The following is a 14,666-nucleotide window of genomic DNA, read 5'->3' on the forward strand; positions in this document are numbered from 1 at the left end:
CACCTTGTCACTGTGACCATATATTCCTGAGGGCACCAGCGAATTCCCGCATCACAGCAACAGCAAACTATTTCTCTGAAACACTTAAAGCTTATTTGATTAAAAAATAATGGAGTTTCAAATAATCTTGATTTATATGGTTATTTAAATGAAAGGCAAGAAAACATGAAACTGAGATTATTAGTAGTCTGTCCAAAATTGAAATAGGCTGTCCTCTATATTTTTAAACTTGGCAAAAGAATATAAGTATATATTTTGACAAAGTTAATCAAGCCAATACATGTTCTATCAAGGGAAATGTAAAACATATGTGTAGTAAATGTTTGGTCTGTGTTATATACAATGCTTTAAATGAGGTACTTTGGCTTTTCTGTGAAAGTGAAGTTTTATTATATTTTTTCCAGGTTTTAGTTTTCTCAAAATATTCAGAAACAATAAGAAGTTTTAAACAATTTTATCCTGCTTATTTGTTTGTATGTATACTTGTGTGCATACAGATGCCATGGGGTACATGTAAAGCTCAGGGAACAGCTTCAGTGATCTGATCTCTTCTTCCATCATGTAGTAAGTAGTCTGGAATTTAACTTTGGTCTTTAGACTTGGCTAAAATTGCCTTTACCCATTGGATTGTCTCTCTGGCCCCTGATGAGATTTCTAAACACAAATTATTGAAAGAGAAGGAGATGGTCTCCCTCCAAATGTAGCTATAAAACATCTATTGTTACCCACCAGAGGAAAAATAAAATATTGATCTGTCATAAAAATCATGTTTTCAAAGTGTAAGGCTAAACAAAAGCCTTTTAACAAGGAAATTGTAGTGAAAATCATAATCAAGGAAAAGATGACAATAAAACAAATTTATATAATAATTCTTCAAAACTTATGATCTTCAGGGAGCCCATATGCTGCATACAGAAGTGTGAGTTGTATATTCTTGTGTTGCTACATGTGATGTGTAGGATGAGATAAAAACAATAAAGAGGACAAATTTCTTTTTGAAAATAAGATTTCTTGTGAACACAAACACATCACCAGATAAGAGTAACCAAGATAAGCATGTTTTTAATTAAATCTGTGATTTCTTCAAATCCAACTTTACATTTTCAAATCAGCCTATAATTAAAAATCGTTTTTTCCCTTCTGAGTCTGGGTTATCTCACTCATGATGGTATTTTCTAGTTCTATCCATTTGCCTGCATATTTCATTATATCTTTTTTACTGCTGAGTAGTACTCCATTTTGTGTATGTGTCACATTTTCTTTATCCACTCTTCGGTTGAGGGACATCTAGGTTGTTTCCAGGTTCTGGCTATTATAAATGATGCTGCTGCTATGAACGTAGTTGAACATGTCTTCTTATGGTATGATTGAGCATCCTTGAGTATATGCCCAAGAGGGATATAGCTGGGTCTTGAAGTAGATTGATTCCCAATTTTCTGAGAAACTGTCATACTTATTTCCAAAGTGGCTGTAAAAGTTTGCCCCCTGGATAGTAGAGATAGTTGTACAGCTTGAACAGTTTAGGGGGCCCCCAGGCAGTGGGATCAGGATCTATCCCTGATGCATGAGCAGGCTTTTTGGAGTTCAGTGCCTATGGTGGGGCACTTTGAGCAGCCTTGGTGCCAGGGGGAGAGGCTTGGACCTGCCTCAACTGAATGTACTAGTCTCTACTGACTCCCCATGGGAGACCTTGCCTTGGAGGAGGTGGGAATGGGGGTTGGTTGGGGGACCGTTGGGGGACCACTGGGGGATGGGAGGAAGGAGGTTGGTATGTAAAATGAATAGAAAAATTTCTTAATAATAAAAATAAAAGAATTAAAAAATCATTTTCCCTGGAACTGAGATGTCTAGTATATAATAAGTCATCAAGCCTGATGTAATAATAATAATGTAAAGGTAACAATTTCCCCTAAAAGAGAGATGTCAAATTTACAGAGGCATCTATTGTACTGCAGAGGAAAACATACGATATGAAAACCTCTCTGATGAACATATGGACTGTGAGGCTCTGCTGGTATCTGACTGGGCTACTCAAAATTTTGTAGGCTGGGATCAGAGGTGCTTTTTTGAAGAACTGGAAAGAAATTCACATGCATTTGAAAACATGTTACTGCTTAGTAAAATCTGAAGTGTGCTGAACTCCAAAGCTTTTTTGACAGAGTATAGAATTCAATGTCCTCACAGTATTTGAATCTAGAAACAGAGATAATGTCAGTACCACAAGAGCAAAGCAGCCAGTCCAAATAAAATTTGTGATACGCTGTGTTTGATTTTTGTCACTTCATGCAAGTAAAGATTTTCTTAAGGTAGTTCAGAAAAATTTGAAAAACAAAGAAAAAATATTAAACTATCCTAACATAAAACGGGGGGAAATCTAAGCATGCTATTAGGATTTTTACTATATATACACATTATTTGCTTAAATAATTTATATTATAATTTTAAGAAATTATCATATTCATGAGTAATTAATACTTTTTAATTTATTGAAATGGATAGAGCTCTACAAAATATACATCACAGATATGTAGCCTATAAAATTTGAATATTCAATAGAAACAGTACAAAATGTTACATTTTCTCATTTACATGCTACTTATTGGAATAATCTTGGATTTTTGTTTGTTTGTTTTAACTCAAGCAGAGTCTCTCTATGCAGACCTACTGGCCTCAAAATCACAGAGATCTTCCTTCCTCTGCCTTCCATGTGCTGGGATTAGAGGTGTGTACCAGTATATATCCAGCATGAATAGTTTTACTATTGATTGCTGATTGCCACGGTTAACTGGTACTAGCCTTGATTTGGTTGGTACTATTTACATATCTGAAATAAAAATACATAGACTAATAAGTGATTTCAATGAATACACTTTTGCCTTTTCACGTTCAGTGTATAATGACACCACTACATGCACTGTTGTTGGTGTACAGTTGTGCACCTCTTTAATAGGTTAGTTATATTACAGCATGTAACAACATCTACGATCTTGCCTTTTGGAGCTAAGGATGCTGGATGCTGTCACTTTTCATTTGATGTTCTAAGATCCTTGTGGGCAGGATACACTTCTTTGTGGGCCAGATCCATCCCCCATCTGATTTGTCTTCATACCTCTGCCACTTCTATCTATGTATGCCTTATCTTGGACAGAAAAGAGTATTACTGCTTCTTACCTAGTGATTCAGACCTCTGCTTGATATCGGGACACCAGCTTCATGTACTCTGATGTGCCATTAACAGAATGATCCAGCTGAAGACCAGCTTCCTCTAAGGATGGGTTTGTCATTTGAATGCCAAGCATGTTAAGTTACTGACCTCTCCCTTTCACTCTGTGTAATACATTTTGAGCATCAAGAATTTTCCAGGTGCCCATACATTTCCCTCCACTATGTCAATTGTTTGAACACTGTTCCTGTTCCTGTGTGTGCATTGTTCCTACAGTATTTATTCCCCACCAACTATGCTGTTCTTCTTCAGACATTTGAACACTTCACTTGCTGTCAGTATCATCCAAGGCGGGTTATCTGATTAGTCACTTCTCCTCAGTGACATGTGCACTGAAGTGTTGAAGCAAATATTTCCCTTTGATGTGTTCCATTTTTATGGCTTAAACAGATGCATTGGGTCAGCACTAGATTTTATATTGTTGAACTGAAGAGAAATTTAATGGCTTCTGCCCTTCTCTGAAACAAATCATTTTATTTGAACCAGCATGTTAAATCAACTTAAGAAGTATATGAAAATGGAAAAAAAGGCTAGAATTATAAAGGTGCATTTGAATGTGGTCTTTTGGGAAATGGAGAAAAAAGCAAGAGTGGCTTAGATAACAGATTTTAAATTTGGTGTTCAAAAATCAAATCCATTATTTAAAAGTAAATTTGTCAAAAAACTTTCATAAACAATTGCTTATAACATAAGACTAGGAAGGAAATATTTAGAAGTAGGATACATATTCTCTGTAGAACTATGGCATAAGCATTTTCACAAAAATTAACTGTTAAGTTTAGTTTATCTTTAAATCAGTTAAGGTTCAATAGACTCAACAGTTCACTGTTACTTTTTATTGTTTTATATGTGGCCATTGCTTGACTAAGGTGATTTTTGTCTTGGAGTGTACTCACAGTCTAAGCTGTGAGCTAATTCCTGGTATGGAGGAAGGATCCCTTGTAACATTTGAGAAGACTACCAATGGACTTAGCACAGAGTTTGTCTGTTTGCTTGCTTGCTTGCTTGTTTTTCCATGGTGTGTCACAATGTGTGCTTGGCTGCCTTAGACCTTCCTATATAGACAAGGTTGGTTGGGACTCATGGGGCTCCTCCTGCCTCTCTGCCTTCCATTTGCTGAGATTAAAGGCACCTACCACCACATCCACCTCTTCTTACAGTTTTTTATATGCCATGGTGGTTTTTTTTTTCACATAAATAGTTAAGACAATATAATCACAACTATATCTATTAGCTAAACTTTTGTTACTATCAGAAATGACAAAATGAGGGTTCCTAGATAACTTCTAAATTTGAGTATTATACACAAAGATTAGTTTTCTGTTACCACAATATCATTCAGTTCAGATTTGTCACTGGGAATTATTTTAATAAAAAAGCATAATTTGTAAGCTTGGTGAGCTGAAGCATAGGAAATTACAAGATTGGTTAACAAGGGATGTCATGTGATAATATTCATGGTGCATAATTTTAGCCTTATTTTAATGACTGGGAGAGATATGTACGTATTCACTCCTATTCACTCATGCATCTATTTCCCATTATCACTAATCATCACTTGTGCTGCAAATTGTTTTCCCTTTACTCCTGATATTCACATCACATAAATTGTAAGCAACCTGTCTCAGTTTCTATTCCTGTGATAAAACACTGTGACCAAAAGCAACTTGAGGAGGAAAGGTTTTATTTCAATGTATAACTCTCCAGTCACAATCTATCACTGAGAGAAGTCAAGGCAGGAACTCACATAAGGCAGGAACCTGGAGGCGGGAATATAAGCAGAAACCATGGAAGAAGGCTGTCTACTGGTTTTCTCTGCTTATTTTCTTATATAGCTCAATAACACCTACTTAGGGGTGACATCCCACCTACTGTCAGCTAGGCCTACCCACGTCAATCATCAATTGAAAATATATCCTAAAGACTTGCACTGCAGGCAATCTGAGGGAGGAATTTTTTCTAGAGAGGTTCCTCTTCCTATCTAGTGTCAAGTTGACATAAACTAATGAGCACACATTCTTCTCATGCATGTAGCTACACCCACAATCTTCAGCACTACCCTTCCTCTTTCAAACAAGTAGCCATTTACTTAAGTTTTAGGAAGCATAACATGGAAGAATACCTTATTGACTCCGGGCAGATGCTAAGGTGGTTGCCTATTTGAACACAGAGTTCTAGGAGGCATATCTTTATGAGCTTTAGAAGGTGTGAGTGGGATCCAACTAGAGAGAGATCAAAGTGAGACTTGAATGCAGAAGGTCTCAATTGGATTCCCCCTGTTGCCTGGATGTAGTGCACACTTACATTTGCCCAATACCTATCAGTGTATAGAAGAACACAAGACAAGTTCTAGTAAAAGATGACAATATTTGCATGTACCTGGCTCTTGATTAAATACCTCCGAGAAATGATTATACATTTAAAATATCTGCCACTTCTTTTCTTCCTCAGCTTGGCAGTTTTCAATTAATTTTTAAATATCCCCCAACAGTGCACATGCTAAAGGCCTGATGACCAGCCCATGGCAGTGTTAGCAGATGGTAGTACTTTTAGAGGTCTTGTTTGAAATGAAAGTTGTCTTAGGGTTTCTATTGCTGTGATGAAACACTAAAAGCAAGTTGAGTTTATTTGGCCTATACTTTCATATCATTGTTCGTCAGCAAAGGAAGTCAGAACCAAAACTCAAACATGGAAAAACATGGAGGCAAGAGCTGTGCAGAGGCCATGGAAGGGTACTTGCTGACTTCCTTAGCCTAATTTCATATAGAACCCAGTACCACCACCACACAATGGGCTGGCACTCCTTCATTAATCACTAATTAAGAAAATACCCTACCTGCTTGCCTATAGCTAGATCTCATGGAGTCATTTTCTTAATTGAGGTTCCCTTGACACATGACTTGTGCTTGGGTCAAGTTGACATGAAAGTATCCAGCACAAAGGTCGATCATTAAGGGAATGTTGGTGAAGGTTACTGGGTAACTCTGCCCTGCCTTTGTTGCTCACTTTTGCCCTTTTTTTCGGGGAGAGTGGTTGTGGTACTCATTCTTGCACTCATTTTTCCTCTTGCACCTTCTTTCCCTGTCTATGTTTCTTGGACACCACAAGGTAAGCAGCTTTCTTCATTGTCTGCCCTCTTTCATGAACACTGTCCTATCACAGAAGTGATGGTGGGTCTAAAGGTTTTACTATGTAGAATTGAGAATGTTCAGAGGGTTGTCTTATGAGAAATCAGAAATTGGATGGCACATGTATAATCTCATTAAGTCTACATTTCAACAGAGGAAGGATATGAAAGAGAAGCCAACAATCTAGAGAGAGCCATATGGAAAGCTTGAAGGATTTCTGAAAGTTTTCAGGTGATTAGTTCTCTTCATTGTTTTCATTTTCAACTGTGGTCCTTTAGTTCCCTGCTCTAGGAAATTCACAGCCTACTCCTCTATGCCGCCTCTGTGAAATCCTAACTAGCCACTAACACCATTTTGATTCTCCCTATTGTTAGTACAAATACCACAATTTTCATGTTTGTCTTCAAGTTCACATATAGTAGATTGAACATTCATCCAAATTTTCCGCAAATGTCCATTGCTATAATGTTGAGAAAATGAAACTTGGTGCCAGTCAACATAAAGGAAGAAATCAAGGAAATACATAAACAAATGCATGAACAGCAAAATACCAGACATTGTGGGGTGATAACACATGACAGCTTTGAAGTCATTAGATTGATTTTGGGTGTTTGAGAAAACCTCAGGAAGATTTTGATATGATCAGATATACTAATGAAACAAAGAACCCAGGAAAGTAAACTCATATAAAATAATATTACCCACAAGAACATTGAGCTTAATGTATTCCAGGAAGAAGAAATTCAGTGTACCCATAGCAAAATGCACATAGTAAAGATAAGCATACAAAAAGGTGAAAGGGAAGAGCAAAGGCTGTATAACAATTTTTTACTTGCCCAGATATTATATTTTATTTTAAAACATGGTATAGAATTATTAGTGCATATATAGTAACAGGTCTGGGATTTGACTTAAGTAACTAGGTAGCAAGAGTTTTTAGTCTTCAAACATTAAGACTGGGGAATCAAGAGTTAATTTAGGGAGTATATATGAACGTTTTTCCTCATAATTAGACTGAGTAGATTAGTAGAGACTGGGAAGATTAGTGATGCATACCTCTTTGTATGTTTTTGAAGGCATTTCCAGAAAGAAGTAGCATGTGGAGGAGCAATGGAGGGAGAAAGACATGTTGAATGTTTGCATTACCAACTTACAGGTTGAGGACCAGAATAGGTTAAACATGGAATTAATGGAAGGGCAACCAGTGGGTGCAAGTTTCATCCTTTTGAATGAGTTTGGGTACTATAGTATCCATTCAGCTATGGATACCAGACTCCAACCCATTCAGCTTTTGGTTGTGTCCTCACACCATCCCCCAGGGAGCACCCAGGCCTTCTTATTTGGTGATGAATTATCAGACTCCCACTTGCTTGAAGTTTCCAGTCCCTTTGGAGCAATAGACCTTGTGTTCTACCTCTCCAGTACACAAATAGCCATCATAAAACTATTTAGCTTCTAATCCTGTGATCAAACCTAATAGCGGCAGTTTGTAAGTGTGTGTGTGTGTGTGTGTGTGTGTGTGTGTGTGTGTGTGTGTGTGTAAAATGGGTGAAGTTAGTATCAAGTCCATATTTGAATATTTAAATAAAAGACAGTGTGGAGATTGTTTCATTTAGCAACTATAGGTCCTAGAAAATACCTACATATGTTGAAAGGCTGGCTTTATGATCATTTTAAGAAAGGAAACACAACCTATACACTGAGCACATATAATTTCATGGCCAGCGGCTGGAGGGTTGATCAAGCAAGAATAGTGAAGGAGTGTGTGTGTGTGTGTGTGTGTGTGTGTGTGTGTGTGTGTGTGTGTCTAACGACAATATCAACTTTAGAGAAAATATCTTAGAGGCAAGTCTGATATCATTCTACATTTCCAATGTTGTTTGTTTAATTGATGTGTATTTATGATGCTGATGATCAAGTCCCACATGGTACACATGTACTCTGCCTCTGAGCTGCATTCTTCTTCCTTCTGCAATACAGTTAACAGTGCTTACTTTCCAGAATGCTTGGGGTTTTTAAATGGGATTCCTTAATATTAAAAAAAAAGTTCTTAGCTTAGTGCCTAGTACACAGGAAATGCTGAAAGGATTGCATTTGTTTCTAGTGATTATTAGTGTTTTCTTCTGCTTGTGTGGACAGTTACAAAGGATTCCTTACACGTTTACTTTTCACAGTAGTCTGGAAAGTTGAAACACTGAGAAATTTATTTCTGAGAACTATGAAATGTCAAATGAAGGATATTTTAAACTAAGAGAAAAAGAACTAGTGGCCTTCCTGGCAACCAACTTCTAAGGTTAACATCCCCAAAGAAAACAAAACTATATGTTGACTTTTAGAAAGTAATTCATGGAAGGAATAGGAAATTAAATTGGGGGTAAGGGTTGCTTCAGTCTGGAACAACTTGAACAGGAGGAAATCACAGGATATGTTACTGTGCAATGAAAGAAATGCTACTAGATGTAAGTATCACATCTTTAGGTATACTCCACTAGCCACTAGCCATCACACCAGAACAGCTGATGTAGGACTAAAAGATTCCAGGCTCTAATGTAGGGAGGTCAAATCAGAATGAGCAGCAGTGGAGACAGTGGATGACGGATTAGGGCAGCACAAGCAGTGGTCATAGCAACACATATTATGACATGAACTCAACGTGGGAGGCACCCACACCAGCAGATGGAGGAAAGAGGCGCAGCACTGACAGGAAGACAGAGCTTGAAGAAGCATCTGAGAACTCTGAGATCCACCCACAGTGTTAAACAAGGGAACCGGCTGAGCTCATAGCTCACTAGTGTCATTGCCCTATATGGTACAACAGGATCCTAAAGAGGAAGGGAAGTAACAAAGTTAGGGAAATAAAATATTTTATTTTGATCTCATATTTTACCTAAATAAAACTATTTTCCATGCTTCCAGTAATAATGTATAATGCAAATGTAAATTGCCACTTCTTTTAACTCCACTTTCCAAATTTCACAAGCAATCTGACACCCCTCCAAGGAACTGGGTGCTGATGATACAAAGCCATTACTAAATGATCAGTTGAAAGATTGGAATGTGAACTAGTAGTATATCAACTGAATTGTGATAATTTAAGAAGTAAAAATTTACTCTCCAATATGAGAAGATAGGTATGAAATCAATATAAAAGATTAAATTTATTTTGAAGTATTTAGTAATTCTAAGTGGAAGAGGAGACCAAAGACTAAGAAGTGTGATAAGAATAAAAAATAAACCTTTGATATGGTACAGACTTAATTACTAACAATGCCATTATACAAACATTAGCTAAAGCTGCCATTAACAGGCAAAAACATTATGATGACATTTTAGCCTGCCTAGGTCAATCAAGATAAAAATCCTGAATTCCTATTCAAACAATAGTTCTGAGTGTGGTCCTTTTACCTTTGGTCACCTTGAAAAGTAATCATTTGTAGCTGAGCATACAGTGTGAAGAAAGTCCAAGTACAGAGGGGTCCTCACATTGCAGGGAACAGAACAGCCTCTCACAACAGTGGAGATGAGTTGATAAGGGTTCTAAAGCTGGAAAAAGGGAAATCATGTACAAATACATTCCAGAGAGTAGACAATGGATTCAATTTTTAGCACATTAGAACACACTGAAAGTGGCATTAAAGGTAAATAAAAATAATATGCAAATGAAAGAAAAAAAGATTTCAGGAATGTCTATAAAACATACACGAAGGAAATACAATTTTAGAAGCAAAAAGTATCAGACAAATTTTCCTTTCAGCAAGAACCCTGGGTGTAGCTAATGAAGAGCATTTTGTGACTCTTGAGAGTCAATCAGCAGTTTAAATCTAAGATAAATTAATTTGCTTTTCCTCTCCATAATAGAATAGTCTGCATTACATGAGCCTCACAAGGAAAACACAGAAAGCAGTTAGATATCCCCACAGCGTCAGCAAACTAATTCTGTAGGGTCTGATTGAGCTGAAGTACGCTGATGAGCGTTCTAGGTCACATTTATTTTTATGCCAAACACGGAAAGTTAATTTCATGTGAAAAAGAACAGTTACCTACTGACGTGGGGAGACTTTGCCGACAAAACCTCAACAAACAGTAATCACATTCAGGGTAAAGTTCTGAAAAGAGGGATTTTAGTGAAAGAAACTAGAAACCTTATGCTATTCCCCATTCCAGGTTTTGAGTTACTTTTAGGTTGAATTGCTGAGTAAGATTTCAGTAACTCTAGATAGAAACAGTGACTGGAAGAATAAAGCTCAAAGACAATTCAGCAACCATAGGATGCTTATAGAGTGGAGGTTTTGTTATTGTTTTTGTTTTTTGCATTCACACTTTTATGTATAAGAATTAATTTTATAATATATACAGGTGTATAGCATTATTTGAAAGGCCTATATATACTTCATCTGAGCGAAAATTACGTTTTCATCATCAAGTCTAAAGATAAATTTGAAAGCATGCTGAAGTTGCTCTAGGAGACAAATGAGATGTTATCAATCTTGTGTCATTCTCTTCATTCCACAATGTAAATCTTTTTTCATTTTATTTATTTATTTAAGAATGTTTTATTCATTTTACATACCAACCACAGATCCCCCTCTCATCCTTCCTCCCGATCCCCCATCAGACTTTCCCCCTCCTTACCCACAACCCATCCAGTCCTTACCCTTTTGGAGTGGAGGTTTAAGAACAGCCCCACAAAGGTGGAGAAGGCCTTGGTGAGATTTCTGTACTCTGGAAGTTCAAAAACACTGCAATATAGTAATGGAAATTACATTGGGTAAGACTAACACTGCTTGGATAGAGAGGACGTTTTGTAAATTACTAATACTCGTGAAGCTTCAAGAATATAATAACTAATGTAATGTGCAATAAAAATATGTAACTGGTAGCTTAATTATAAGATCATGGGGTTAGTAAAAACAATATCTGGATGATTTGGCCAGGTCAGTAGAGATGACAGCAAAATTTGAAAGAATAAAACACGTTAGAAAGTACCATGTCTCCCTTTGTTGGAAGGAAAAGAGAGCGGAGAGAAAGGGAAAGGCTAGAGGGGGAGCTTGAAAATTAATTTCTACTTTCAGTTTCTTCTGAAAGAATTAATATCCATTGGCCACATTAGTCACAGAAGTCCAAGAGAGAAAATACTACAGTAGTGACTCTTATCAAATAATAATGTGCATTTGTAACCAGCATTGTACTCAATTTTACTTTTATTCAATTTACTTTAATCAATATGCTAAAATATAAAGTAAAAGTGGCCCTTGAGTGGTTAGGCTTTATGTGATAAGAAAATTAAATGTTCTCACATATAGAGAAAAGTGTTGTATCACCGGTGATATGTATGTGGGCATGTTTGTTTTGTAACATCAGGTGTGTAGGTGGGAGCAGAGATAACAGATTCATTCTTCGATACAATAATTATTGGGTAGTAAGACTTTTGCATAACTTTTACTTTACTTTTTTTTCAATTTTGAAGCTTCCTATAATTACCATGTATTATTTATGTGATGAGAAAAATTACAACACATTTAAGAAGACCATGAAACTCTGCCTTACTCTTTCTTTGACACTTAAAGCAGTTCAGCTTTGATGTATTTGAAAAGCTAAGGACTCATTGCTAAGGAAACCTGTCCACAGTGGTAGATGTATAATTTGAAGCATTGGGGTGTTCTTTTATTTTCTGCTTCATGATGACTTATGAGAATAAAGAGACAGTATAACAAATGCCATACAATTTAAGAGCCACATGAAGTTTTTTCCGGAGAGCTATAATAGATTTTTAATCTACACATAGATATTAGATGGAAAAAAGCAAAACCTCTGTTTAAACATTATATTATCCACTGCACTGAGAAACTTAAGGTAGTATGAGGTTGAAGGATATGAGGAATATCCACTACCCTACCAGATTCTCTTCACCAGCTTCTATAATTAGAAACATGACATCTCCTATCGTGAAAAGGGTGCAGAGTAATTTCCTAAGTCACTCAATAACAACATTTAAAGTTATTGTTATTTATGTTATATGTCCTTATATCTACATGTGTATGTGCTTGCCCAGAAAGACCAGAAGAGGGTGTTGGATTCCTGGAGACAGATTTATAGTTAACTGTAAATTGACTGGCCTAGATACTAAGAACTGAACTCGAGTCGTCGGCAAAAACAGTGAATACTTTTAACTGCTGGTCCATCTCTAAAGTTCTCATTCTTAAGTTCACATCCTTAAAAATATTTTATTATTTTTTTCATATAATATACTTTAACCATAATCTTTCGTCTTTACCAACGCCTCTAAGATTCTCCCCACCTTGCTACTCACCCAATTCATTCTCATTCTTTCTCTCTCTCTCCCTCAAAATAACCAAGAAAAGCAAAAATGAAAATAAACTAAAAGAAAAATAAGACAATTAATACCAAAACAAAATAGGAAGTGCACAGAAAAGCATCAAATCCATTCTGTGTTGGCTAACTATTGCTAGGTATTAGGTCTACCCTGTAGTGTGTTTGATGAACTCAGTGAGACTCCCTTGAAGAAAACTGATTTTCTGTGGTTCTGCTTCTTCCTCCAGATCATTGGCTGCATTAGTTCAGGAGGGTGGAGAGAACAGAAGCAGAGAACTGGGTTTAAGATGGCTGTGGGTATGAACAGAGACAGCCCTCCAGGAAAAACTTTTGGTGAATCAGGTCAACTGTATTCCAGAGTAAAAGTAACATACAGGATTGGAGAGCCAGGGGGAAAACCCTAATTTGCATTAAGAGGCACACTTCTATCATATAAGGCAGTAGGTTCGTATAGCAGAGATCCTAGCATAAGTCTTAGCAGTAATCTGTGCCACGGGTCAGGCTAAGGATAAATCAGGCATCTGGTTTAGAGACAGCTTTCAGATAAGATCAGTCCTGCAGGCCCAGGAACATTATCCAGATAAGGGCAGGTAGAGGCAGGAAACGTTGCTGGGGAGGGAGGAAGTTTCTATGTTCCTGAGGTATTGAAATAGAAGGTGCTAAGCCATGGGAGGCTGCAACCTCTACCAGTCAGTAGAAACCTTCCAACATCTCCTCCTGTTTTATTTTATAATGGAGAGGTGTCATTGTAAGCCTTGAGTAACCTGACACCTGTGTCAGAAGGGTCAAGGGCCTGGTCGTGAACCATGACCTGATTTCTTATAATTTTAGCAATGATGGTGATCTGTCACCAGAGGAACTGAATAAGGCAGAGGGCAAGCATCAAAATAAAACATAGCATAATCAAAGGACTGATAAAGGACAGGAACCAAGAAAATAAAGGGTTATAGAACCAGATAATTTACTCTATGGGCTAGAATTTTAGGAGTAGGTCTTTGTGGAAATTTTGAAGGTGTTGAGATTAATTTTCACAACATCTGGTTTATTTATGTAGAGGCAACATTCTTTCCCCAATTCCAAGCAAATTCCCCCCCCCCATGTTTAACAGTTATTAGATCTAGTGTTCTTTTGTTTTGGAGTACTCTCTCTGGCAAGGAAGTTCATCTGTCCTTGGAGTGACTCAAGGCTCTTAGTTGTAGATGGCATGGCCTGATTAAGCTTGTATCAAAAGTTTCCAGCCAGATGATGTGTTTGGACGATGGCAGTTATTGTGTCCCTAGATGATCCAAGGGAGATGACAAGTCCTATTCCTAGCTGGAAAAGAGGGAGTGTCTCTCATCTTTGCTTAGCAGCAGTGTTGCTTCTTCCTTCTCATATAGATAGATCTGGGGAACAATCACAACAGGAGTGCAAAATCCTGGCAAGGGGGAGGTTATCTTTCCCTTATGCCAAAGAAGGAGATGGGCGATGTATGTTGGCCTGGAAAGGGTCATGAGTGTGAGATGTTGGTCCTGGGGTAAAGGAGAGTGGTATTGACCAGCGTAACTGTCAGTAGAGGTCCATTTCTAGATGTATAAAAGAAGCAGTTAGAGGCATTAGGGTGGGTGGTGAAAGGGAGAAAATTAACAACATATTGAACATGCTGTAGCCAGGGTGGAGTGAGTATTTCTTCTTAGTTGTGTCTCCTGCTTACAAACATTTATGTGTTAGCTTAGACTGGGAGGTCCTCACCAATGGCTGAGAAATACTAATATCAGCAGAGGGATATGCAGTATAACCAGTGGGATGTAGTTTTCCCATGGCTCCAGCTCTTTATCTTTCATTCCAGGGGTTATATACAATAATGGTGAGATTTTTATTTAGGTTTTGAAACAGGGACAGCATCCTTAGTTTGGGCAGCCTGTTAACCCAATCTCTTATTTGTTTGTTTGTTTGCTTTTTCCTCATAGATTTTCTGAAGGGAAAAAAATAACAGTGGTGAG

The sequence above is a fragment of the Onychomys torridus genome, chromosome 7, assembly GCF_903995425.1.
Source record: "Onychomys torridus chromosome 7, mOncTor1.1, whole genome shotgun sequence".
Taxonomy (NCBI): domain Eukaryota; kingdom Metazoa; phylum Chordata; class Mammalia; order Rodentia; family Cricetidae; genus Onychomys; species Onychomys torridus.